This window comes from Lutra lutra, chromosome 1, assembly GCF_902655055.1.
Source record: "Lutra lutra chromosome 1, mLutLut1.2, whole genome shotgun sequence".
NCBI classification, from domain to species: Eukaryota; Metazoa; Chordata; class Mammalia; order Carnivora; family Mustelidae; genus Lutra; species Lutra lutra.
Genome location: NC_062278.1, coordinates 106912332 through 106938989, shown reverse-complemented (window position 1 = coordinate 106938989; position 26658 = coordinate 106912332). Strand labels below are relative to the sequence as shown.

The following is a 26658-nucleotide window of genomic DNA, read 5'->3' as shown; positions in this document are numbered from 1 at the left end:
ATGAATATGCCCTAAATTGCCAGAGCATCTGTGTGCTTTGCAGATATGATCAGAAATGCTCAATGGACAGAGGTAGTGTTAATGGAGGATTTCCTGAAAACCACTCACCCTTTGGGTGATCTAAGTTTTGTCTTTAAAAGAAAAATGATCAAAATCTGTTTCTGGAAATTCTGGTTTGGGCTCCTCTGTGATTACTTTCACTGACCTGCAGTTTAGGGCCATATGAACAGCTGGAGTCTAGGGACCACAGAGATGCAGCCCGAGGAATCCGACAACTGTTTTTACTGTGGAAGTGCAGGTGAGAATGTTGCTCATTGTGTTGTCTTGACAAGAGCCTGCAGAAATTCATTACCGCAAATGACTGTTTTTCTCTTGAGCAACTAGTTTGTTTTATAATCTGCGCATTTGGATTATGTAATAGAATGTGCTTCCTTCCATCCTGTGTTCGTACTTTAAAAATTTGGAGGCTTCCTTATGGCAAGTGCCCAGACTCTACACTGTACATTTTGGGAATTACTTTTGCCCTGAGTTCTTACTTGTCTACTCTTAGCTTCCCTTTGGTTAGTTACTCCACTCCCTTAACATCTTATTGTACTGTATGTATTTCATGAGACATCTTCAATCTTTTCTGAATAAAAGGGATAAAGGATGGGGCGTCTGGGTGGCTCAGTGGGTTAAAGCCTCTGCCTTCGGCTCAGGTCATGATCCCAGGGTCCTGGGATCAAGCCCCACATCGCTCTCTACTCAGCAGGGAGCCTGCTTCCCTTCCTCTCTCTCTGCCTGCCTCTCTGCCTACCTGTGATCTCTGTCTGCCAAATAAATAAATAAAATCTTAAAAAAAAAGGGGGGGGATAAAGGAAAATATGACATAACTATTTGTTATTATAAGTCATAAAGATTAGTTTGGGGGGGTTGTTTTTATTTTATTTATTTTGGGGGGGTGGGGAGGAGCTGAGAGAGAGAGAGAGAGTCCTAAATGGATTCTGTGCTGAGTACAGAGCCCAGTATGGGGTGGGCTTCATCTTAGGACCCTGAGATCACAACCTGAGCCAGAACCAGGAATCAGTCCCTCAACTGACTGTGCCACCCAGGCACCCTTGTTTGTTTGTTTTTCCCATGAAGATAAGTTTTAAGATGAGACAATGAATTCCAAGTAATTTAATCTGAAGATTATGTTGATTTCCTTTAGCTCCATAGCAATTCCATATGTATTTTCACCATCTTCCAGTGACTATAAATGTTAATTTGTATGAGTAGCAGATTGACTGGAAGCAATGTGTAAACATTCAGTGAGCAAAAAACTGAAGCTAGGTAAGGCAGTATATGAACCGGGAAAAAAAGTGAGCGAGAAGAAAACATGCTGAGTCAAAGTGAAATCAAGAACAATGTTCATTAAGATTGCAACTAGTAGAATGGTTTGGAAGTTGAGCACTGAAAAATGCTAGTTCAAACAGACTTCTGTATGGGAGACAGGATGAAGGTGGCTACTTGCCGAAAGCACTAGCTTGAACATCTGATTTTGGTAATAGCTTATGACTAGAAGGAAGAGTGTAAGAAATTCTCATAAAGGCAAAAAGCCTGTTGTTTCCTTAGTGCTCAGACTGGCTGAGCAGAAGGGCGCTGGGATGGACCGAAGACAGGAGCTGGGTTGGTTTGGGATTATAGGAGATTGGATGCTGGGACAGAAACGAAGTGTAACTAGGAGAAGCCACATTTCTCAGGGAATCAGGTAAGAGGAAGATCTGGGCTGGAGAGAGCTGAGATCCAGCAGTAGATCCACAATAACCTAGAGGGGCAGAAATCCTTGGGTATCTCCAGTGCTTAACCTAAGGCCTGGCACATAGTATGTATTTGAAATTGTTCTGTCATATAAATAAAGCTGGACCAAACTGAATCCTGTATGTTACTGTGATTGCCCATTTGTGGTTAATGTCCCAACGTGGCTCTAATGGCAAGAAGGCCTTCCCTTGTGCATATATGACAGCATCTGATTGAGTCTGCCTTAAGACATGACTCCCTAAAGAGGAGAGGAAACAGATGAATGGGGTCAAGACTGTTCTCTCAGTCCACCTTGGGTCATTCACATGCTGCATGTACCATCTGAAAATCCCTTCTGATATCTTCTACCTTCTTCTTACTCACCTAATTCTTCATCATTTAAATCTTAATGTAAAAGTTACCCTTCAGAGGTTAGGCTCCCTTGTAGAGCTGGCAACATTTATAAACCCTAAGCACTTGGAAGATTTGTTGGCTCCCCCAGCACAGCTAATATGAATTGAAACACAAAATAAAAGTGTGAAATGTTTACTTTTTTTTTTTTTGGAAATGACATACAACAAAATGTATACATATTCAGAACTTCTTTCTAGATTTTTTTTCTCATTCAAATTATCTCCTTCGTTCTCTCTCTCACAAATGCTGCCCTACATGTACTCAGGCTCCCCCTCTTTTTCTATCTCCTCTCTTTCACTCTTTCTTGAGCCTTTGCTGATGCCTCAAACAAGTGCTGAGTCAGCTGTCCAGGTAATTCTGCACACTCTCCATTAAGTATTCTCACAGTGTCCCGTACCTCTCCAAGTACTTTGCACACTGGTAATTGTGTAATTTTTTGCTGCAATCTGCTTAATTTCTGTCTTCCCTATGACACTATTCTTTTTTATCATATTTCACAATCCATGTTTATTTATTTATTTTTATGTTATGTTAGTCACCATTAGTTTTTGATGCAGTGTTCCATGATTCATTGTTTGCATGCAACACCCAGTGCTCCATGCAATATGTGCCCTCCTTAATACCCATCACTGGGCTAACCCATCCCCCCATCCTCCTCCTCTCTAAGACCCTCAATTTGTTTCCTGGAGTCCATAGTCTCTCATGGTTCATCTCTCCCTCTGATTTCCCCCACTTCATTTTCCCCTTCCTTCTACTAATGTCCCTATGACACTATTCTTCTGTAGGGCAGGGACTCAGTTTGTGAACTTTAAGAATTCAGGTATTAATTTGTTTGACCACTTAGTTGGTAAAATGTTAACAACATTTAAGTGACCAGTGAAGAAATCAGGAAATCTCTGGAACCATAAATTGGACTTTTAGGAGTAGAAGGGGAATAAAATAAGATGATGTACTAGGTGAGAAGGACAAATGAAATAAGAGGTATTCCCCTGCACAATGCTGATTTAATCAAAGACTCACAGACTATCGTTGCTATTCTAGTGAAGTAAACTGATTTCCTCTAGATAATTCGTAGACAAATATAAAGCTGTCATTATGATCATTCTGTTGTTGACCCATTCACACAATCATACTAAGGGCTTTCCTATTCTGATCCAGATGCTAGATTCTGGCTCTCTTCCTCCACCTTCACCTCTTCTGTCATCACTCAGTTATTCAACAAATATTTGTTGAGTGTTCAGCAAATGCTCATCATCATGCCAGGTACCTGGGCTGACAGTTCCATAGACTTTGCCCTCAAGGAGTTCATGGCGTAAGACCTGGGGTACTGTCTTAGAATTAAGTTATTCATAGCCGCACAATTTTATGTTCATCATCTGGAATATAATGAAAATATATGTGAAAATATATATACTGTGCCTGTGTAGGACATCACAAGTACATAGAGTAAAGAAGGTCCATAGGAAGATAAAGTTTAGAAATTTCTCACTTCTGTCACCTCCAGCTTAAGACCTGCTTGTTCACCAACCAGACAGATCCTCAATAATTCAACTGAGACATGGTAACTTCTCTAGATGGGGCAATATTTCTTGCCAATCAGCATATGCACACTCAGTGACCTTGCGTGAAGAAATATCTGTGTGTAGAAAAGGAGATTGCATCTCATCTACACAAAGCAGGAGTGATGGTGTTGTGTGTCTGTGTGTGTGTGTGTGTGTGTGTGGTGTGTGTGTATTTATGCAGGCATATGAAGACATAGAGAGGTGATGTGTGTATATTTTATTTACCTCACTTGATTTTATCCAGAATGATTAATGAGTATAAAATTGTAGTCTCAACCCTCAAGGTGGTTGTTGGCCTTACCCAAAGGAAAACTTTTCCATACCATACTTTGCACTCCAGCCCCAAAATAGGACAAGAGAGAGCAGGTAAACTCAGTGGAATCATGAGCATTACATGACCAGAATTCAGTTCAAACGTATAGTGGTGGATCAATATTATCATTATTATAATGAATCATTATATCATTAATGTATAATTATGATTATTATATTATCATTGTAAATAAGAGGAGATTATTGTTAGATGCATCACTCTGACTTTCCACTGTCCTGTGGAGAAAAAAGGAGGACAAAAACCCTCATAATCCCAATAGGAAAAGTAAACAACTTTTCAAACACACATATATGGACATATTTCACTTAGTATTATTTTATATATGTTGCTTTTATATATGTACCTGTATAGAAAGATGCAAATATAATTTAACCTTGAAAAATATGATTGCAAATTCTAATTAATAGGCCTTAGTCCAACTCAGTAATTAATGACAACATTATATGTTATCATTATGTGATATATATATAATATATATATTATGAGAGAGCTCCATAAGATTGCATTAGAATTCTGAATGGCATCTTGTTTTTACTTCATTGAATTGTTTTGCTATGTCAGACAAGAAAATGGAGCTTTTCTCTGTGTTACTTAATTAAATAGTGTATTGGGAAAAAGGCCAGTTTTTAGGTTGCATCTATCAGTTTATCTCCATCTGCTGTGTTTTATCAAGTCACTATTTAAACTCTGATACCGTACTTAGTTTGTAGTTTTAACATTGTCCCATAACTTCCATAAAATGATTACTCCATTACTAAACCCTAAACATGCTCTTATGCATCTCAGCGTCAGAGTGACTGTGCTGGCCCAATACCAGAAAGAACCTATTCTTACTTGAGGCCAGATCAGAGACACACAAGTGTCTCAGAGTCTTAACAATTCTTACTGGGGCTCTTTGTAAAACATAGAGAAGGAATCTGTCTCCAGTAGAAACCTGGAGTTCTCTTTTTTCTGGATTTCCTTTCTTCCTCTTGCCTTTTCAGCCTTTCCTCAGAATCCCAGTTCCCAACTGCTCCCTGGCCCTTGAGTCAGAGTCTGAGGGGACATATCCCTGAATCCAGTGTGGAAGAATGACAGAAAGTACTTGCATTCTTCAAAGTGGGGCATTTGCTGCTATTAATCACCAGTTTAACAGAACTTTGATGATTTTTAAATATTAATATTTTACTTAATATTATTAGTAATAATTATCAGAGGTGAGCAAATGTAGCCTGCTCTTTAATTCCTCTTTATTCACCTGGCTTGAATTTCTATTGGTTGAATGTTAGACTGAGAGTAAAAATATATTTAATCAAACTACATTTGGCTACCTAGAGAAATATGCAATTTAACTGTGATGGAATAGTCACATTATTAAATGCTGTACATTCTTGTAAATAAAACACAATTCTTCCTCATAACCAATTTAATTATTAATAAATAGGGAGAATCTCTTCAATTTGGTGCTCAGAGAAAATAATTGTGGAATGAAAGATCTTTTGTGGATATACAGTGCAGGGGAGTTCAAAGTCAGTGTTATTTCTCTATATCTTTCTCTCCAATGATATCATCTCTGTGGGTAATAGTAGATCTTCAATATCTTGCTCTTTATTTTTTTTCCTCTATATCCATAATTGATTTCAACATCCTTCTCTGCAAGCAATTGTCTTTATTTCATCATTCAGATAGAGTGAGCCTTTTGAAAGCCAGCAAATCAACAGAAGCCCCAAAATTATATATACACATTGTATGTTTAATAATGGTGTGCAATATGATTAGTGTGAGTATAATTTAAAAAATTTTCTGTTTAAACAAAGTTTATGTGATGGCAACCTCTGTTTCTCAGAATTACTTGAGTGGAAAAATCCCCTTAAGTCTAGAGCAGAACTTGTGGTATGATTTTGAGTAATCAGTAATGTGAATTAGCTTTGAGCTCGCCATCAAAATGTGAAAAAAAAATAAATTTGAATCAAAATTGAGAGTCTGACCCTCAGTTGTGGCTCTGGGTTTATTTTAGTGGTTGACATTCTCAGACGAACCTCCTTCAGAACAGCGGTGAGGATCATTACCTTATGGAGTTAAAAAAATAATTTGTTGAACTTTATATCATACTGAAATAAAGTCACTAAGAAGAAAATACTGTTCACTTTAGTTGTAGGTAAGTTCAGTAGAATTTCACTTCCTCTCACCCATAGTTTCCAAACCGCTAGACCACTAACTGTTTACTGGAGTCTTTAAGGTCATCGTAAAATGAGATAGCAATTTGGTAATTAATTGATTTAATATTGAGGGCCAAGACACAATTGAAAACCCACAAACCTCAAATCTACCAAATTATCCTGCTTTGAATGTCTATTTTAGGAAGAATAAGCAAATGATTTTAAAGGAGCTATTTCATTTTGCGTAACCACAGTCTGAGAAACTGTTAAATTGCATAGTCCGAGAAAGCTTTCAGAAGGCTCTCTAGATCTGAGCTGATGTATTTCATTACGGAAGAATCATTACCTGTTTGCTAATTTAGCCAAAAATATGATTTATCTCTAATATAAACTTCTAGAAATGAAATGAAAACAATATGCCATTGAATTTTAAATTATTGATACCAATCAAGACTCAAATTGCCTGAAGTATGCTAGAATTGATTTTGTCATTTTGTCACTTCCTTTATATAGTGCCTTCTCTGGGTTTATGGTCAATAATTTGTCAGATGCAATTATGTTTATGAATTTAATTTTCCTTTGCCCTATTTGACAAATTATATTCTCATAAGATATTTTGTAGGAGTTACTTTTTTCTTCTTAAAATCATTCACCAGTTTTCCTATTATTTCCTGTAATCTTACAATATGAATGCAATCATCTATTTACTAGCTAGAAAAACTTTGATATATGCAATATTTGGTCTCTTAATCCACTGCATCCAATTTAATCCCCACACTAGGCATCACATAATAATAATAGTAATGCCAAGAATAATAATGCCCACTATGTGTTAAGCACTTACTAGGAGCCGAGCCTCAAACTAAATAACACATTTTCTTATTTAACCCTCACTGTAATCCTGATTTTGCTATTATTTTATTCCTATTAAGCCACATGTATTTTTATTTTTATTATTATTATTATAGCTACCATTTATTGAACTTAATATGTGCTGAGTACTCTACCTATATTATATGATTTATCCTTACATTGACTCTGCATAATGAAATTACACAGCTGTATGGCCAAACACTGTTGTTAAAACACTGAAATACTTTCATAGTGGGCAGTGAAGAGTTGCTGCCCTCAATTCCCCAAGTGCCCTCTCAACCCTGTTTCTCTGGTTGCCCAGCTCTTCTGGGGCCCCTCAACCTTGTTCTTCTCAAATCTAGAAACTGAAGAGGTAACACTGGGCACAGCAGCCCTTCAGGACTTCACTCCAGGGCCAAGGCTAGATTCTATTCTGACTGGTTGTTGCCCAAGCTATACCAGTTGTTAAGAATCGTGACTGTTAACAAAGATGTATGTATTATCATTTCCATTTTTTCAGTTGGAAAATTCATATAAGTCCATAAAATTTAAGCAACTAGCCCAAGATCACCCCTAGGGAGTGTCAGAGTCAGGATTCAAACCCAGGTCCTCCTTAAGCTAAAAGCCCTATTCTTGATTACTACAGTGTACTTAAAGATGGAGAAATCCAGCTGACTTTTGATACTGACTTTCCAGTGTGAATAGCTTTGGAAGTCTGTATCCTATGTCTGACTGCTGGTATAGTGAACTTTAAATTTCAAAGTATTTTTAATATTTACCTTGAAGCTGTGAGAATATTGTTCTCCTAAGTGATTCCTAATTATAATAATGAGCATGTAAGTGTGAAGATGATGGATATTACTTTGCATCAACAAGCCCACATTCACTGATTTAGCCAATGTTGTATATGTAATAATCTATCTGTAGGTAGAAATTATTTTATTCATTTTATTACTAGGTCCCCAATAGAGCAATGTTGGTATTCAGCCTAGCCACGAAATACAAGTTACAAAAATTTCATTTTTATATACTTCTATATATGCTTTACTTTTATATTATATTAGTGCCCAAAGTCCTAATACCAAAGGCTGAAAATCCTTGGCATTATACTTTGCTTCTCTATGTCTGTGTCTCGTCTATCATGGCTTTTTCCATTTCCGATAAAAAGTTAGCCTCCAATTTAGCATCCATAAATGTCCACGTTGTTCATATAACCCCACCCCTAGTATTAGGAACTTTTTTTTAAAGATTTCGTTTATTTATTTGACAGAGAAAGAAAGAGAGAGAGAGAGAGATCACAAGTAGGCAGAGAGGCAGGCAGAGAGAGGAGAGAAGCAGGCTCCCTGCTGAGCAGAGAGCCCGATGTGGGGCTCAACCCCAGGACCCTGAGACCATGACCTGAGCCAAAGGCAGAAGCTTAACCCACTGAGCCACCCAGGCGCCCCAGTATTAGGAATTTTGATACTAGGATTTTAATTTTAATACTAGGAACTTCCTAGTATTAAAGGAAATTTGAATGCTATCATTACACTGCTGTGTATCTTTTAAAGGCAGTTACTCAGCACCGGCACACGAATCAACAAATCTGCCAACTACAAAATTTACTTTTATCTAACAAAATGCAATAATCCTTCCAGAATCGGATATGCCACCTCCATACACCAAAACAAAAATCTGACTCGTAGAAAGCAGAAATACTCTGGAGGTGGTGGGAGAAGTAGTATATTTTATCCACATGTAGCATTTGGAGAGGGGATGAGCAGGAAAAACTTCTGGCAGGTATGTGTGGCATCAGGGGCAGGGCCAAGAAGTTTTCTTAATGGAGGCCCCAATCTGGCTTTTTTTCTGAGACAGTAATCTATGCCTATCCCTCTTTTCCCATTCATGTCCACATAGAGCTTTTGGCTCTATTTGAAACCCCTGGGACCAGTGGAGAAGTAGTCTGCAGCAGCACCAAGCAACCTCACCCCAAAGCAGCAGCAGGAATGAGATGCCCATCTGTCATCTCTCCTGGGCCCTGGGCAACACCTGAGGCCCTAAGGCTGTGGCCACACAGCTCTCTGGCAATGGTTAATTCTGGAACTTTCGATAGCATTTAGGAAGGGATGCAGCCTGCCACTTGGTCACCTTTTCACAGGTTCAAGGTGCCTGCAGTCAAGATCTGAGCTCAGAGAGTTGTAGGAAACACACCTAAATCTGGAATTATTCTCACCACTCAAGGGGATCAGGATTGGTGGGGAACAGCCTAAGGAGAAGCTATTGTGATCACAGAGGTCTGGAACAAGGAGGGCATGGGACTCCCCTGGGCTCTGACGGAAGACAGAAGGACCTAGAAAGGGAAGGCCAACTCTCTAGTGAGTACCCTGGAGAGGGCATGAACTGGTGATGATGCTGTTAATCTTCATTTCTTTCAATTGTTCTTTTCTTCCTGGGACCTGAGGAGTATCTATTAAAAAAAAAAATCACCCAAGATGTGGTCACTTCTACTGTCTTCAGGGCCACACTCTGAAACTAAATGTTCCATTCACACGTAGTTGCGAAAATGCTCCAAGAACAGCAAGCTTCCTCTTACCCTTTGTGAGAGCATCAAACATGCACAAAAGCAGCCATCATTTCAACACATATTATTGAGGCCCTACTGTGTGCTAGGAGCTATGTTTGCCACTATATAGTTCAAAGGAGATGGGGCAGTTGAGGTCTGTTTTCACTTGAAGGAAACACAAAAGTTAACTTCTGGATGTCATCCCTGTGCATCCACCATTATGTTTACATTCTGCGGCTGCAGTGTGGCCTGGAGTGAGCCATGTTCACTGGTAGGGGTGTAGACATTTTGGAATAGAAAAGGCTTGCTTGACATTCATCGATGTGGAAGGGATTCCCTGGGGAAGACTTGGAGAACTAACTGTTCTGCAGAGTCTGCTCCAAATATCACAGATTAGAAAATGTTTCATCAATATTTGAAATTGATCAGACTGGGGATGTTCAATTTAGCAAACCTCCAAAGGACTGACATATGAAACCAGAAAGTTATTTTATTAATTTACAATGAGAAATTAAACCTTTAGGGATCAGGGAGCCTACTATTCCATTTTTCTTCCACTCATTCTCTGAACCTGAAACCTCAGAAGAATCTAAACTATTAGCTGACACTTGAGGGGGTGTAAGTTTAGAAGAGGAGGTACTTAAGGGAGAGACTTATTTTATGGCATTACATTAAAAGAGCCCAAGCATGAATTCTGTTCTAAGGAAATACCTACCAGGCAGAGCAGGTACTTAGTGGAGCTGACTTGGTTCTTTCCTTAAGACACAAATTAACTGGGCTCTGTAAATGGTTACATTGTGAATCTCGTTTTCCTGGATTTTGTGGCAGATCATGTCTCTCTACTTCTCTCACCTTAATTATATTAATTAGGTGGCAGTCTATTTTGTTTCTGTAAGGTTCATCTCACTGTTGATTTTTGGTTTAATACCCAGAGGGCAAGCCTACTTCTTATCTTTGAGAATATCTCCTTGCCCATGTGCTACTTGTAAGAGTGATTACGGAACTTCTAGCTATTATTTATTTTGACATCATTTCCAGTTTCACATTGGTTCAGAAATGGAAGAAATAAAAAGCATGGAGATAGAGTGCATCATTAGCAAGTGGCTTTAAAATTAGGATTTCCTAATGCTGAACCCTTTGATAAATTCACTAGTTTTTGAACGTAATTATGTTATTATTGCTATTCTAATTAGTATGGTTATTTAATTGGGCACTAAGGTGCCAATTAAAAGAAGAAATCTGTCATAAAGTAGGGGAAACAATTGATGTAAATTTCCTAGAAGTAAAATGCATGGGACAGATAAAATATTCTGTAAGATCACAGTCACCTGGGCATTTTCTCACTGTGTGTCTCTGGTACAAAAGATTGCTACACCGTTCAAAATGGATAAGCAAGTTTTAAATCAACTCTAGTCGAGTTGACTGCTTGAATCCGAGAACCGTGATGAGTACACAAGGTCTAGCCTACAGCCAGGTCCAACCAGTTGCTCTGTGAATGCTTTCTTCAGAGTCTCTTCCTCTTCTTACTTTTCTGGACTAGGTCAGAACCACAGTTCAGCTTAGAAAGTCCGTTTCTTAGGAAAGCAGGCCTTACAGTGACTTGTTCTGGATGTCCACATGATTGGCTGCTAAATCCTCTGGGTTTCTGATGGTAACAAAAACAAAAATAAACCAGGGGGGATGTCATCATATATTCAAACCCTCAGGGAAGCTTCTTTCTCAGAACAGTACTCCTTGCTCCCAACCTAAGAAATCCCAGGTACTAATTACTTTTGGCTAACTAAATAGATTTTTTTCAGAAGAACTGGTTTTTAAAGAACTTTTAACTTATATCTGTACTATTTTTTTTCCTAATAAGAATGTATAAAGGCAAATAGTCTTGTTATTGAGAGGAAATTCCTGACCCCAAGTTTAGTGATATAATTCAGGATTATTCCTGGATTAACATTTGATGGAGCCCTGAATGTTGATCTGACAGAATTCCAGACCAACCTGGTGCCCTATCCCCGTATCCACTTCCCTCTAGCCACCTATGCCCCTGTCATCTCTGCTGAGAAAGCCTACCATGAACAGCTTACAGTAGCAGAGATCACCAACGCGTGCTTTGAGCCAGCCAACCAGATGGTGAAATGTGACCCTCGCCATGGTAAATACATGGCTTGCTGTCTGTTGTACCGTGGCGATGTGGTTCCCAAAGATGTTCAATGCCGCCATTGCCACCATCAAGACCAAGCATACCAATCCAGTTTGTGGACTGGTGTCCCACTGGCTTCAAAGTGGGCATTAATTACCAGCCTCCCACTGTGGTGCCCGGTGGAGACCTGGCCAAAGTCCAGCGAGCTGTGTGCATGCTGAGCAACACCACAGCCATCGCTGAGCCTGGGCTCGCCTGGACCACAAGTTTGACCTGATGTATGCCAAGCGTGCCTTTGTTCACTGGTATGTGGGGGAGGACATGGAGGAAGGAGAGTTTTCTGAGGCCGTGAGGACATGGCTGCCCCTTGAGAAGGATTATGAGGAGGTCGGAGCAGATATTGCTGAGGGAGAGGATGAGGGTGAAGAGTATTAGGCTGTCTGCTATGATTTTACACTCTGTTGTCTTGGGACTGTCTTTTTTCTGTTCTGGAAGCTGTCTGTCCGTGGCCCTAACTTGTCAATAAAAGTGATGTTTCTGTTTTTAAAAAAAAAAAAAAAAAAAAAAGTGAATTTTTCATTCATTCATTCATTTCATTCATTATTTTCAAAAAAATAATGCCAAATGTGTCTTATCCGTATCGTTCAGCACTCTGTACGGGGCTCTCAGTCTTTTACAGATTTAACAGACCCCTCACTTCACCATATATAAGAGGCTTCCTTCTGCCCTCACTGGAAATGGAGCCACGGGCGGGGGCGGGGGCTGTGCCTCGTCAGACCATCGCTGAGGAACTCCAGGTTCAGATAGGCCAGGATGTGGATTGAGTCCATGGTCAGCGAGGATGGGTTGAATGGAAACAAGACGGGAAGATGTGCTTGGAGCAGCTGCTGAGGGTCATTCCGCTCTTGTAGCTGTGCCTGGATTGTTCGTTATAAAGGCCACGGTCACCCGTTCTTCAAATTCATTCAGGGGAGTATAAAGGTTTAAAATTTTGACAATCTGCTGGGTGCTGAGAGAGGTGCACAGGGAGCAGATGGCCTCTGCGTCCTCCAGGGTTTTCTTCTTTAGCTGCAGGAGCTGGGCTGCTTGGATCAGGGGTTCCATGGTCTGGACGGCTCCGCTCTGGTGAAGGTGATAGTTTATTTAGTTTATTTATTTTATTATTTTATATTTATATTTATATATTTATATTATTATATTTTTATTTATTATTTATTTATAATATTTATTTATTATTATTATATATTTTTATTATATATTTATATATTTATATTTAGTTTATTTATTTATTAACATTTAAACATGTGATAGTCTCAGAATGTAGAGGACTCTGATGACCCAGATAGTGTCCTCCCCATCCTCTGATGCCTTTGGGGCCAAAGCAACCATTCTTGCTACTCTCTATCCCCTCTATGGCTTCCGCACTTTAGTTTAACAGAAGATGAGCACTAGCAACTGGCCTGTGGGGATGCAAGGATTCTTTGTATCTAGGTGGACTGATCTGTCTCACAAGAAGTCATATAGGTCATAAAGGAGAATTCCTCTCTCCTCTCCCATCTTTTGCTCCAAAGGAAGTAACAAGAGGAGTCCACAGTTAAGGATTAGAGCCCCTATAATATCTTCCTATCAGAGGCCTGCTCATCTTTTTCATTCCAACCATCTACCTTTCCCCTGTTGAATGCAATAAAACTCCATGACACCAGCCAGCTGTCGCTCTTTAGAAATTGGTTTTTCTGACCATGTGGCTGATGTATCATGAGCAGTATGGTCTTCGTTTGTTGCTTCTGTTTCCTCTTTTTGTTTTATTAATTAATAAAGATCTTGTGTATTTACTCCCCCCCAAAAAAAAAAAAAAGAATTCAGGATTGTTCCTGGATTAACATTTCTTTTTGTAGTGTTAGATTCACATTTTAAAGTCATATTTTTTTAAATACTAAAAATAATGATTGGATACTCCTTTTTTCATAAGATTTAAGGTATGTAAACTCATTGAATTTTCTAAACAACCTTCTGTTGTGGTTAAAGTATAATCAGTCCAATTTTACAAGGAAGTAAATTAAATCATAAATATTTATATCGACTCCTAGGAAGCAAGTGAAAGTGAGAATTCACGCGGATTCTGAAATTCCCTGCTCCTATTGTATAGTTATATTATTCAGACATGCCTTTTAATAGTTTGAGAAAAATATCTTTTCTACCAAGAGGAACTATATAGTAAATAAATACCTGGGAAATAATGTTCATTCTTGATAGTAATTAAAAAAATACCAGTGAAAGCAACTTTAAAATAGTATTTTACATCTACCGACAATAGCAAAAAAGTATACCTTATTATAGCAATTGTTAACATTGAAGTGAAATTATATTGTCATTCTTGATGGCCCTTAAGTTACTACAATCCTTTTAGAAAGGAATATGGCAATAAAGAATGATTGACATAATTATAATTAAGCCCTTTGTTCCATTGAGGAATTTATCCCAAGAAAATAATTTAAAGGAAATAAAAAGATGAGTACATTCATTATATCTTTATTCATAGCAAGACATTTTTACAATGTAAATAATCAATATTAGGGGTGTAGATTAAAATTTTGGTGGATCGTCTTTAAAAACTAGGGACCACATTTTTTCATCAACCTTAATTGATAATGAGCATCTATTTCATGATATAAATGTGTAGTACACAGAATCCAGACATAACTCAGCAGCTGATGGTGGATGAGAAATGATTGATTCTGCAATAATGTCAAACTTACAAAATTTAATTATTAAATTTAATGAAAGTATAGTTTCACTATGAAACTATATGGTCATTAGGATAATAAATGAAGCTATTATGACCTGTATACCTCAGAAAGACCAATAGTAATGAGGGAAGGTTTCTCTTTTATAATATGATACCAATAAATTAGGAAGAAATAGGAGAATTAGGATATCACTATAGAGGTATTGCTCCATAATGGCTGCCTGCTTCCCAGGGAGACAACTGGACACATACTTTCTGACGGTATCATACAAATACCTACGAGGTAGTTTTGTCCTCCACTGACAACAAATCAATAAATAAAGGACTAAAAAAACTAAAAAATGATCATCTTAGATTTAATTTATAGCAAATACACAGGCTAGAGGAATGTGTTCCGTGATGTTCATGGATATATTCAATCAGCAAAATCCAGTGAGCCATCTGTGGGACTGTGACTTTTCTTCAACAATAAAATGCAAGGAAAAAAAAATCCAGGAGAAAAAAGCCCTCAAGATATATATATAGACATATCTATCTATCTATGTAGATAGATTAGATATATACAATAGTAACAATCTAGGGACCTTGTTGTATCTGGATTTGAACAAACTTTTTTAAAAAGCTTTAGGGTCTGCTGGGTGGCTCAGTCAGTTAATTGGCTGCCTTTGGCTTGGCTCAAGTCCATCATCTCAGGTCCTGGAATCTGCCCTGAGTCCAGTCCTGCCTCAGGCTCCCACGCTGGGCAGGAGTCTGCTTCTCCCTCTTTCTCCCCCTGGTCTTCTTCCTGTTCATACTCTCTCTCAAATAAATAAATAAAAAATAAAATATTAAAAAAATTTAAAAAGTCTTTAAAAGGAAAATATGAGCCCGGGGTATTAATAGTATTAAGGAATTTGTTTCTGATTTGGGAGGAACTGATAGACTAGAGGTTATTTTAAAAGGGAACTCTTTTTTTTTAAAGATGCATATTGAAATATATATAGAAGAAATGACATGATATCTTGGATTTGCTTCAAAATAATCCGAGTTTCTTCAAATAGAGCTCACATCAATTAGTTAGTGTGCCTGAAGCCTGTGGAATGGTGCACATGTGCTCCAGACCTTCCATTTCTAAATTATTTTATTCCTTTGAGAACCTTATCTTTTTTCACCAGGGCTTATTGAGAGCTTATTTCTGCTTCATGGATTTGTCTAGCTTCCCCTACTACTTCAATAACATGTGAACTATTTTCCACATTTGTTTCTTAAAAACAAAAACAAAAAACCCAAAAACAAAACAAAACAAAACCCCCAAAAACACCTGAGCACAAATTCTGTTATTAAAATGTAGTCCTGCCCCTGGCATTCTCATCATAAAAGGCAATCATCGATTCGGAGACTAATTAAACCCATTAATACTTCTCAAGGTATATGATGGATTAAGCATGGAGTGTGACTTGAGAGAGATTAAAAATAAATTCTCTGTCTTGAGAAACTGATCATTCAGTTGGGGAGAACATCATGTGCAAATCACTATAAAAATAATGAACATTTATTGACTTCTCACTCTGTGCCCGGTACTGAGCTAAGTGCTTTGCATGCATTTAATGTTAATCCTCATTGTGACTTCATGAAGTAGGTATTATTATTATTATTATTTCTTTTTTATTTCTAAAATACAAGTGAAGAAACTGAAGTGTGCAATCTCAAGATAACATACTCAGTGTCACCCAGGTAGATTAGCATAAAAGGGTCTGAAACCCAGGTCTCTGTGAAGCAGAAGTCCATGCGATGCACAATTACACAAAACTAGTGGTAGTCTATTCAGTGACATTTACTCTGAACCTTCACTGTGCAGAGGAATATACAGTGAACAGAGCCTGGATAAACACTGCCACCCTCATGGTATGATGGTTAATCTTGTGTGTCAACCTGACTGTTGACATGGGCCATGGGATGACAAGTATTTGGTCAAACATTATTGTGGGTGTTTCTGGAGGGTGTTTTTGGATGAGATTAACATTTTTCGTCAGTAAAGAAGATTATTCTCCATAATGTGAATGGGCTTCAGCCAATTTGTTGAAGGCCTGAATAGAGCAAAAACTGACCCTTCCCCAAGAAGAGGGAATTCTTCAGCAGACTCCCTTTGGACTTCATCTGCACAATCAACTCTCCTGGGTCTCTGCCTGTCAGCCCACACTGCGATTTGGATTCACCAGTCTTCATAATCACATGAGCCAATTTCTTATAAGCCTCTTTCTTTCTGGAGAATCCTGACTGATACAAATGTATTTCGAAAAACCCAAATAGAGAGAAGCAGTTTTTAAATTACCACCAGGTTTTTGTAACACTGACCCCATGATTTTATAGGAAAGTGGTCTTTTCTTCCAATTATATTCCTGAAAATGTGCTTCTGAAAGTCATGAACAGATGATCCCACTTGCGATATTTGATTCTTTCTTAGAGAAAAGACTAGAGGAAACAAGTTTTAGTTTTGTCATCACCATTTTCCCCGCAAATTATTCCAATGGTAGAAATATTGATCTTATATTGGTCTTGTACTTCTAATTTATGGAATAAGGTTATTAGTAATTCAGTACATATTGGCAGCTCCCATGCCAGGCACTGAAAATGCACAGATAAAATAGGCCCTGATCCCTAGTAGTTTATAATACTAGTAAGGAGCCAGATAAGCTAAAACTATTACCCTATGATGATATATGATGATAACTATTATATGATGACAACTACACATGATGATAACTATTACCCTATGATGATATATGATGACAATACGACTGGATAATATGGAGGTGTATCCCAACAGCAATGGCTGCGAAGAAGTAGTGCCTAAATGTTCAAGAGACTCAAGAAAAATGTCACAGAATAATAGTTTTAAAAATTAAAAATGTATTTTGTTAGGTCATTGCAGACTGATTCTCCTTTCAGATCTTTATTTAAGGCAAGATCCACATATATCAACATAAAAGGACTCCTGATCCTACTTTTTTTCTTGCTGAATGGCCTTCTGAACCTAGTTAAGGAGTCTAACTTAATACCTGCAGGGGAGTCACATTTTCCTACTCAATTTCATTTTTTTTTAATCTTTTGTCTACTAGAGAATCCTGGAAGATTGGTTTCAGAGGAGAATTATGCTAAATGAAATTATGCATGTCCAAAATGGAGTTGCAACCCTTTTTCTCTTGTATACTCCAGATCAATAATATCATTCTCTGACTTCACTAGCAGAAAGAATGATTCATTTCCCCATTGGTTTTCTTCTCTCAAATGCAATTAAGGATTTTGAAATTGTTTAAAATAATTAACAATAAACTCTCCTACTTTCCTTCCTTCACTGGATTAGTTTTCCTCGTGAGCCATCCCTGGGAATTCATACTTAAGAACTAGATCTTCGTTGACATTAATGAGACAAACATTAGTTTATAAGCAGCCCTTATGTCTATTTGTTCGATCAAAAAACAAATGTAATTATGGCATTGCATACTGCAACTTAGACAATACTCTCAAATAGACTCTTTGCCAACTTGTGTCTCCTAGTACCTTTCTTCATCTAATTAGAATCTTTACATTAGAATACATTTTCACATCTTTTGACAAGAGAGTAGAAAATAATGGTCAGATTTTATGCATACTTCTATGATTTAAAACTGACCTATTTCATATATTTATATATAGATAAAATCTATAAAGGTCAGGTTAGGCGTAGTCATTATTATAGAAGGGTTTTCTGCCCCTTGCTCCGTCTCCTTCCCTCACAGAATGGCATTCTGAATGATGACACTAAGAAAGGAGGAAACATTTTCAGCTGAGACAGATTTTTGACTTTCTGGCCAGGAACATACCAACTAGGAAGCATATGTGGTGTTTTGCTCTGTGGAAGGCATAACGGTTTAGGAATATCTCGTTGAGGGTAGAGCGGTGGCATGAAGCAAAGCTCAGGTTGTTTCATGCAGGCGTCAGTGGCCAAAAGGGATCTGATTTGAAGGGAAAGAGCAGGAAGCACTAGTTCCAGGTTTTCTGGGGCCAAAGACTGTAAATCCAAGAGGTGCGTTTGTGATGGGGTGAGGCATACCATGGGCCAGTCCTGGAAACAGAGGGTGCAGGAGCCAGGAGATAGTGAACTCCCCAGCCAGCTTGCTGAGGCCCAGGGCTGGGTTCCAGTCCCACAGAGGTTCAGGAAGGAGGTGTGATCAGGCACCAAGGACAAGTTGTGAACCGTCGTTGGTTTGGTGAAGCTAGCTAGGAACAGAGGATCCTTGGTGCTCAGATGGCATCCAGGATTCCTTTCATCATGGGGAGCTCAGAGGAGCAGATGAGCAATATCCCCTGGGGAAGAACAGGTAGGAATTAAGCTGGGGCTGGGGAAGGGTAAAGGTTTCAGCTAGTTGTGAGGGTGTTCACAGCTGGAGTCCAATCCCACTGGGAGTGGCCTGACAACTAAGAACCAGGGACTTGCAAGGGAGGCCAATGAGTCAGGATGACCACACTGGAGAAATGGTGATCAGTACTTCCCAAAGTCCCTCCTAACTTCTGCACTTACCTCTCATTGTCCAGAACTTAGGCACCCGCCCACAATTAGCTCCAAAATGTTGGGAAATAGTCTTTTATTCCAAGTAACAGTGATCCCAGATAAAAATTGAGATTCTGTTAAGGAAGCAAAGAATTGATATAGGGAAGTAATCACCACTTTCTACCACAATCCCCACATTACAAAAGACTTTTAATCTTTTGGAAGGATCTTTCTTTTATGTTTATAACATTTTAAAATCTTGACCCGGCCACTTGCCAGTAGTACGACCAAGAGCAAGTTAATGAATCTATCTAAATCTCTATTTTATTTTATTTTACTTGAATTTATTTAAATCTCAGTCCTAGTATCTATAAAATGGTCATATCACCACCCTGTTCGCAGGTTTGTGAAAATGAAATAAATTAACATATGTAGATGGTACTAAATTCATGTCAGTTCCCTTGTCATAAAGCGGTTCTGCTTTTCTCTTGACAGTTTTCCTTTACCATTTTCCTGGTGTTATTCTGATTCCTTAATCAAAATTTCCCTGAGGGGATCATGTTACCCAGATCTTACCCATGAAGACAGGGAAGCAGACTCATCCAATGCAATTCTTCTCAGGTCCTATACCCTCAGAGAAGGGAGTTGGTACTATAATAAAACACATCATTTGAATTCTTGCCATTTAACACTTACAGGCTTCATTAAAACATTTTTTAAAAAGATTTATTTATTTATTTGACAGACATCACAAGTAGGCAGAGAGGCAGGCAGAGAGAGAGGAGGAAGCAGGCTCCCTGCTGAGCAGAGAGCCCGATGTGGGGCTCTATCCCAGGACCCTGGGATCATGACCTGAGCCAAAGGCAGAGGCTTTAACCCACTGAGCCACCCAGGCACCCCTTCATTAAAACTTTTAAAGAAATTGATCAATCTGGGTCTATTTGGGTTAAAGTTTATAAAAAATAGTTCTATTTTTTGTGTCTGTACCAAGTGAGGTCCACAGATTCTAGAACCTAAACACTTCAATACTTGCTGCCTTACAGTAAGACATTTATGGCAGTGTGTTTTCCTTGTCACGTGACTATCACCTGTTAGACCTCATTATAATCATTGACTCATTCTTTGGCTCCAGCTCTTGTTTGCTAGGGTAATGTGAACTTTAGATTAGATATGAACTCTTCGCTAACTTGGTGGTTGAAAAAGTCCCTGTGGAAACGCAGTACTTCATTGTCCGCCTTTCGACCTCTTCGCATTTTCTTTATCTTGGTAACCATAGAAACAACTAGCAGAGGTGAAGTTGGCCCAGATCCACACCTGCATTGGATGGAAGGTGATAGTTGTGCTACTGCTCTGTCAATGATGATTTGACGGAAAAGGTGAAGGGTTGAATCTTGAACAGCAGTTCCTCTGGCTTTTGAAGGAATATGGGAGACAGAGGGAAAGTGAGCGGCTTACTGTACCTGCCTACCTCTCACCATTAAATGCACTCCTAAATCCCAGGGGATTCACTTTTCCCTCTATAGGTCACTGACGCCCACCCCCTTTTGGGTGGACTCATGTGTCCTTACCTCCTTCTGTTGCTCTGATCTTCTGTCCTCCCTCAAGGTGTGGAGTCAACGTGAGCTTTAGAATTACAAAATCTCTTAGGAACCAGTGTACCCAATCCTCGATTTCCTGTTCTGTCAAATGGTAATAAAACCTGTGTCTCAGAGTTATTTTTAAAAAATTATGTATGTACTATATACATTTCTAAGTCTAAAGTAGGAATTTTGTAAGTGTTGGTTTCTTTCCCTACATGTTAATATTACTACTTTGACCATGTCCATGTTCTTTTTGCCTCTAAAACTTTACTCACCAAAATGTGGTTCCAGGACCAGCAATATTGGAAATGCCAAATCTTAAGCCCCACCCCAATACTGAATCAGACTCTGCATTTTCACAACATCCTTAGATGTTTCATATACGTGATAAAGTTTGAGAAGCACTCTGTAAAACAGATTCCTCTTTTTATCCTTTTTCCAAAAGGGAAAGAATAATGCACACCTCTGGTTTCATTCCTACCCTGTGTCAGGTGCTGGTTTTCTGACTGCTGTTTCCATCATTGTCACTCTGTGAGGTTGGCACTGTTATTTCTCCTGACCTGTAGGGAAACAGAAATGAAGGGAATTTAACTCCCCAGCCCAAGAGCAACAAGGAATGGCACAGGTGAGACTCAAATCAAGTCTTTTGCCCATTTTACAAAATCACACAAACCTACTGGTTTTTATTGCTGGAGGAGAAGACAGAAGTGGGGGAAAAAAGTAGAAAATGAAAACAAAGCAAGAGACATAAAAACATTAAAGGTAAATTTGAGGGTGTTTGTTTGTTTGTTTGTTTGTTTTGAGGGAGAGAGAAAGAGCACAAGCAGAGGGAGGGGTAGAGAGAGAGGGAGAAGCAGACTCCGCATTGAGCAGGGCCCTACTCCGGGCTCAATCCCAGGACCCTGAGATCATGACCTGAGCCAAAATCAAGAGTCAGACGCTTAACCAATTGAACCACCCAGGTATCCTAAAAGTAACCTTGGTTTTGATGAAATCAGTAAAGAACCACTTCCTTGATGACCTGTTCCAGCTGTTCTCAATTCTTTTCCAGGTTCCTTACCCTTGATTTGATATTGACATACATTATGGCACCTGATAAAAACTGATAAAATATCCCACAAATGTTAAGTGGTTATTTATTTTTCAGCCTGTTTATCAACTGATTGTGGCATCAAACCCAGCAATGTGATTTTGTTCACTCATTTTGTGAGTTTTATTTTAAGATGTGTTTTTTTCTCTTAACTAGATTTTGAGATTGTTAGGGTAAGACAACCTGTCCCTTCTTTCTTCCTTCTCTTTCTATGCTTTTACCCTTCCCTTCCTCTCTCTCTTTCTTCCATCTTTCCATCTTTCCTTTCCTTCTTCCTTCTTAATGGTAAAAATACCATAGTATTTATATATCTGGAATGAGAGATGAAATTTAATTTCAGGTTATTTAATAGTTTTAGTTTATCTGCAATTAACAGATTATACGTTATTATTAATGCTTCTCTTGATTTGAGTAAGGAACCCATGCTGATCAGTATTATTTTAGATCAAGAGACAGTATCTCATATCTGATCTTATGCACTAATCTCGATGTCTTAAATTTCTTGTTATGTTAATAAACTCTCTAACTATGACTTCTGACATTTAAAAAGCATGAAAACATTAACTAACTGAAATATTTGATTTTCCAATGTGGATCTTAATAATTACACCAATGATTCCACATAGGTCAAAATAAAACATAAAAATTGACCCATGTAGAATATACCTTACATGCTTCCGTAATGTTATTAAGCAGTAAGAACTATGTTGGGAATACAAACTGGATTTTTAATCTTTTGGAAGGATCTTTCTTTTACGTTTATAACATTCTTAAATAAGCCTCTTCAAAGCCCATGATACATACTAGAAATACAGATGTATTCCATATTTGAGCTATCAAAGTTGCTAAACTGTATTCAATTTGCCAATTTTCCCATACTTTGAAGTTTAATTCACTAGACAACATTCCCCAACCAGTCAGAACAGGAATGATAACTGCTCCCAATAATTTCTTTTTTTATGATTTCGTTTATTTATTTGACAGGGAGAGAGGGATTACAAGTAGGGGAGCAACAGGCAGAGGAAGAGGGAGAAGCAGGCTCTCTGCTGAACAGGGAGCCAGATGTGGGGCTGGACCCTGGGATCATGACCTGAGCTGAAGGCAGACATTTAATGACTGAGCCACCCAGGCACCTGTCCCAGTAACTTTAAAAACCTCTCTACTTGTTTATTTAAATACTTTTTTTTTTTTTTTTTTTTTTTTGACAGAGAGATCACAAGCAGGCAGAGAGGCAGGCAGAGAGAGAGGAGGAAGCAGGCTCCCCGAGAGAGCAGAGAGCCCGATGCGGGGCTCGATCCCAGGACTCCGAGATCATGACCTGAGCCGAAGGCAGCGGCTTAACCCACTGAGCCACCCAGGCGCCCCTCTACTTGTTTATTTAAACTTGTTACTATATAATTCTGTAAGAGGGGATGGTTATCTGAAATTCTTTCTTTTCTTTTTAAAAAAACTTTATTTATTTATTTTGAGAGAGAGAGAGCAGAAGCAGGGTAGGAGCAGAAGGCGAGGGAGAAGCAGACTTTCTGTTGAGCAAGGAGCCCAACCCAGGACTCGATTCCAGGACCCTGAAATCATGACCTGAGCCAAATGTAGACCTTTAACTGGTTGAGCCACCCAGACACCCCTGAATTTATTTCTTCTGGCCACTAAAACTGTGTCTGTGAATGTCAGATGTTGCCATCCATCCATTCCAGATGCCTATCTGTTATGGGAAGGAATTTCAGGTCACAAACAGCTATGCAGGAAATATCACATTTCTTTATTTTCCCTAAACCTGCTGAAATCTGACTCTTCGCCCACATCCCACAGAATAGGCAGAGAATTCACTCACTGTCTTGTTTGGCTCTGGCCACAGGACTGTGCTAAGTTTCTGGGGAGATACTGACCGTCTAATCAGTGATCAATGGCCCACCTGGTTCCTGCGGGCATGCCTGTGTCTCATCAACATGGTCTGAAGGCCTGTGCGCTTCTGGACCATGCCTGGGGAAGCAGAATTTTGGTGGACTCTTCCAGGCCCTGTGCATAGGGTCTGTCCTCCTTAGGAGCACTATAAATCTTTCCCTTGGAAGTCTTGCTTTGTTCTGTGGACTCTGACATCAAGCTGTACCACAGGTCTCAGGAGCTCCACAGAACCCACTGACATCTGTTCTCTGTCTAATCTCAGAATCTGAGCTCGCTCTCTCTTTTCTGATTTTAAAAATGCTTTTCCCCCTCTTCTTCCCCTCCAAGACTTCCAGGGTTATGTCTTTTACGGACTTAGGTTTTTCAAAAAGCCAGAAGAGCGTCTGACTTTCTAAGTACATGTTTTCAGCTTGGTAAAAATTCCCAAAGCAGGAAGTTACAGTTACACGAAGGACTTTCCTTCTTACTTGAAACTGAAAGAGGGGAGAACAGGAACAATGGGGAAATTATAATTAAAAAGAATTATCATGACACAGATCTATACCAGTCCCTCAAAGAGGTTTTCGCCTTGGGAATTTCATGAAGACAATAAAGTCATTTAGTTTAATTAAATCTACTCTGGAATGAAAGTTCTATATAGTTTACTGTAAACTACATTAAAGATAAATATACAATTCTGGTATAAATTTCCAGTGCTTCCTGGAGCTGGGAAGAAATTGTAGGCCAGGTTTGGGTTGGCTCTGTGTTGCTCTGTGGCATTTTCTTTTACTTCAGGTCCTGGAGTCATTTAAAACTACACACACACATACACACACGTTATCTTGTTTTTGTTTCGAGGATTCAATATTTTATTTCTTTGAAGGTACTAATCATAGTCTTTTTGACATTTGTACCCTACAGTACTCTCTAGCATAGGAAACTCTGTTTAAACTATGTTTACAATATATGCATATCCAAATAGAAGATTATATTTTGGGGTTTGTATTTTACATTTTATTTTAGATTTAAATTTAAGTATATTAAAAAAATATCAGTGTATAGATTGATTTAAAGGTATTTTGAAGGTTACAAAAATCATCTTAAAAGGAGAATAATACGCTATTTTTCCAGAGTGAACTACTGAAAAATAATTTTATGCAAATGATATGCTCAGATGTGTGATACAGAATTTTATAAATTATATTTTGAAAGTATTAGGATATATGGGTAAACCATTCTTGGAAACTTGTTTTGGAAAGTGAAGAGTTGACTAAGAATTTCTCTCTTTACACCATGATGAGATGGTTAATAAGATGGGCTTAGAAATCCCACTGCAGTGTTTGAATCCTGCCTTCACAACTTCTGTGGGATGTTGAACAAGTAATTTAATCTCTCAGAACTTCCATAAAATGAGGATAATAATATTGTCTACTTCACAGGGTTGTTGTGGGGGATAGAATGAAAAAATACATGTAAAGCTCTTAGAACTCTGCCTGACAGATTCAGTACTCAGTAAACATTAGCTGTTATTACTATTTTTTACAGAAAGAAGTACCATTAAGTGATGATGGTATGTAAGCCATCCTACCAATTATTTATAGATAACTATTACTTATTCTTTTGTTACAAAGTATTGTATATGGTATTTTTGACATATTTGTTTCTCATAATACTGAAACTTCAGAAAATCCACCATCGGTTATACAGTGTGATTGCCTTGAAGAGCTATTAAGTGTGATCTCCCTCATCAGAGTGGAAAAGCTTTACTATAGAATCACATGGATCTCTGACGCACATCCACCCCCTAAACACCCACCCACTCACGTATATCTAGCAAAAGGTATTGCTTGCCTCTATGTTTGCATGCAAGAACAAACAAGAAATCTCTGTCTCTGAAATAAATTGTTAACTTCCTGCCACCACAGGTATTTATCTGGGGGGTGGGCGGTGGGTGGAGAACATCATTGGTAAGCAGGCATTAGAATTTTACAATTGGTTCCTGAAGGTACTGTATTTTAACTCAGCATCTGTCAATCTTTGTAATGTATTTTCTTCCTTTGTTAATATTTGTACTAGTAACAATGGTACCTAACTACTAATTAAGTACTGTTTGACTGACTACTACATGCCTGTGTTTCTTTGTTTTAACTGCAACAACCCTGTGAGCTGGGTACTCATTATTTCCGTTTAGAGGTGAGGCACAAAAGTTTGAGTAATCTGCATAAAGTTAATAGCTAGTTAGTTGTGGATCCAGGATTTGAACCAGTTAGCTCTAGCACCAACTCATTTTACTACTATTCCATACTATACACTAAGATATGTATCTGTGAATTAAATATATATCATTCTACAAAATGCCTCAATAGGATTTGCATTTGCCATGGAGTTGATTTTTTTTTTTTTTTTAAGATTTTATTTATTTGCCAGAGAGGGAGAGGGAGAGAACTACCACAAGCAGGGGAAGCTGCTGGCAGAGGGAGAAGCAGACTCTCAGCTGAGCTCAGAGCTGGATGTGGGACTGGATCCCAGGGTGCTGGGATCATGACCTGAGCCAATGGCAGACGCTTAACCGACTGAGCCTCCCAGGTGCCCCTGCCATGGAGTTGATTTTAAATCAGGCGAAAATCAGAAGTGTGACTCTGAGACTATGTTACGATGGACTTTTATAACATTTTTATAAAATTTTTATATAGCAATATACTTTATCCAGTTAACATAGATTTTGTTCTTTAGGCTCTAAGTTGGTTCTTTACAGTGAGAAAAAAGAAATGAATTTCACTTTGTCAAGGAAGGTGTTAAATGAGACTGTGAAAATAATAAAAATGACACCTTATATTTGTCTCGTGTTTTATTTTTAAAATGTTTATAGGTGCTGAATTTGCTGTTACAGGAAGAGCAATTCTTTACTTTGCAAAAAAAGATCCAGCATTTTCTAAGAATTACATTAGCACATTCATTAGCTAATGCATTCCCTAAAGCTTTACAAATATTATCCTCTTTCCTCTGGCAGCAGAAAGGGGAAAAAATATGTCTCTGAGTTACTGGCTTCAGGAATGTTGGGCTGATAGGGTAAAGTTTACTCTCTTGTCAATTTTAAGGAGCTTTTAAAAACAAATG

At 38.4% G+C, this 26658-nt stretch overlaps 1 long non-coding RNA gene and 1 pseudogene across 1 annotated transcript; both read left to right on the top strand.

The window, feature by feature from the left end:
• The first annotated feature begins 222 nt into the window (after positions 1-222).
• On the top strand, positions 223-12281 carry LOC125100811 (tubulin alpha chain-like; annotated as a pseudogene).
• A 754-nt stretch (positions 12282-13035) lies between these two features.
• On the top strand, positions 13036-21795 carry LOC125082076 (uncharacterized). Its single transcript, XR_007121886.1, has 3 exons — positions 13036-13163; positions 16946-16950; positions 21782-21795. It is a non-coding gene; the product is annotated as an uncharacterized LOC125082076 (long non-coding RNA).
• The last annotated feature ends 4863 nt before the right edge of the window (positions 21796-26658 follow it).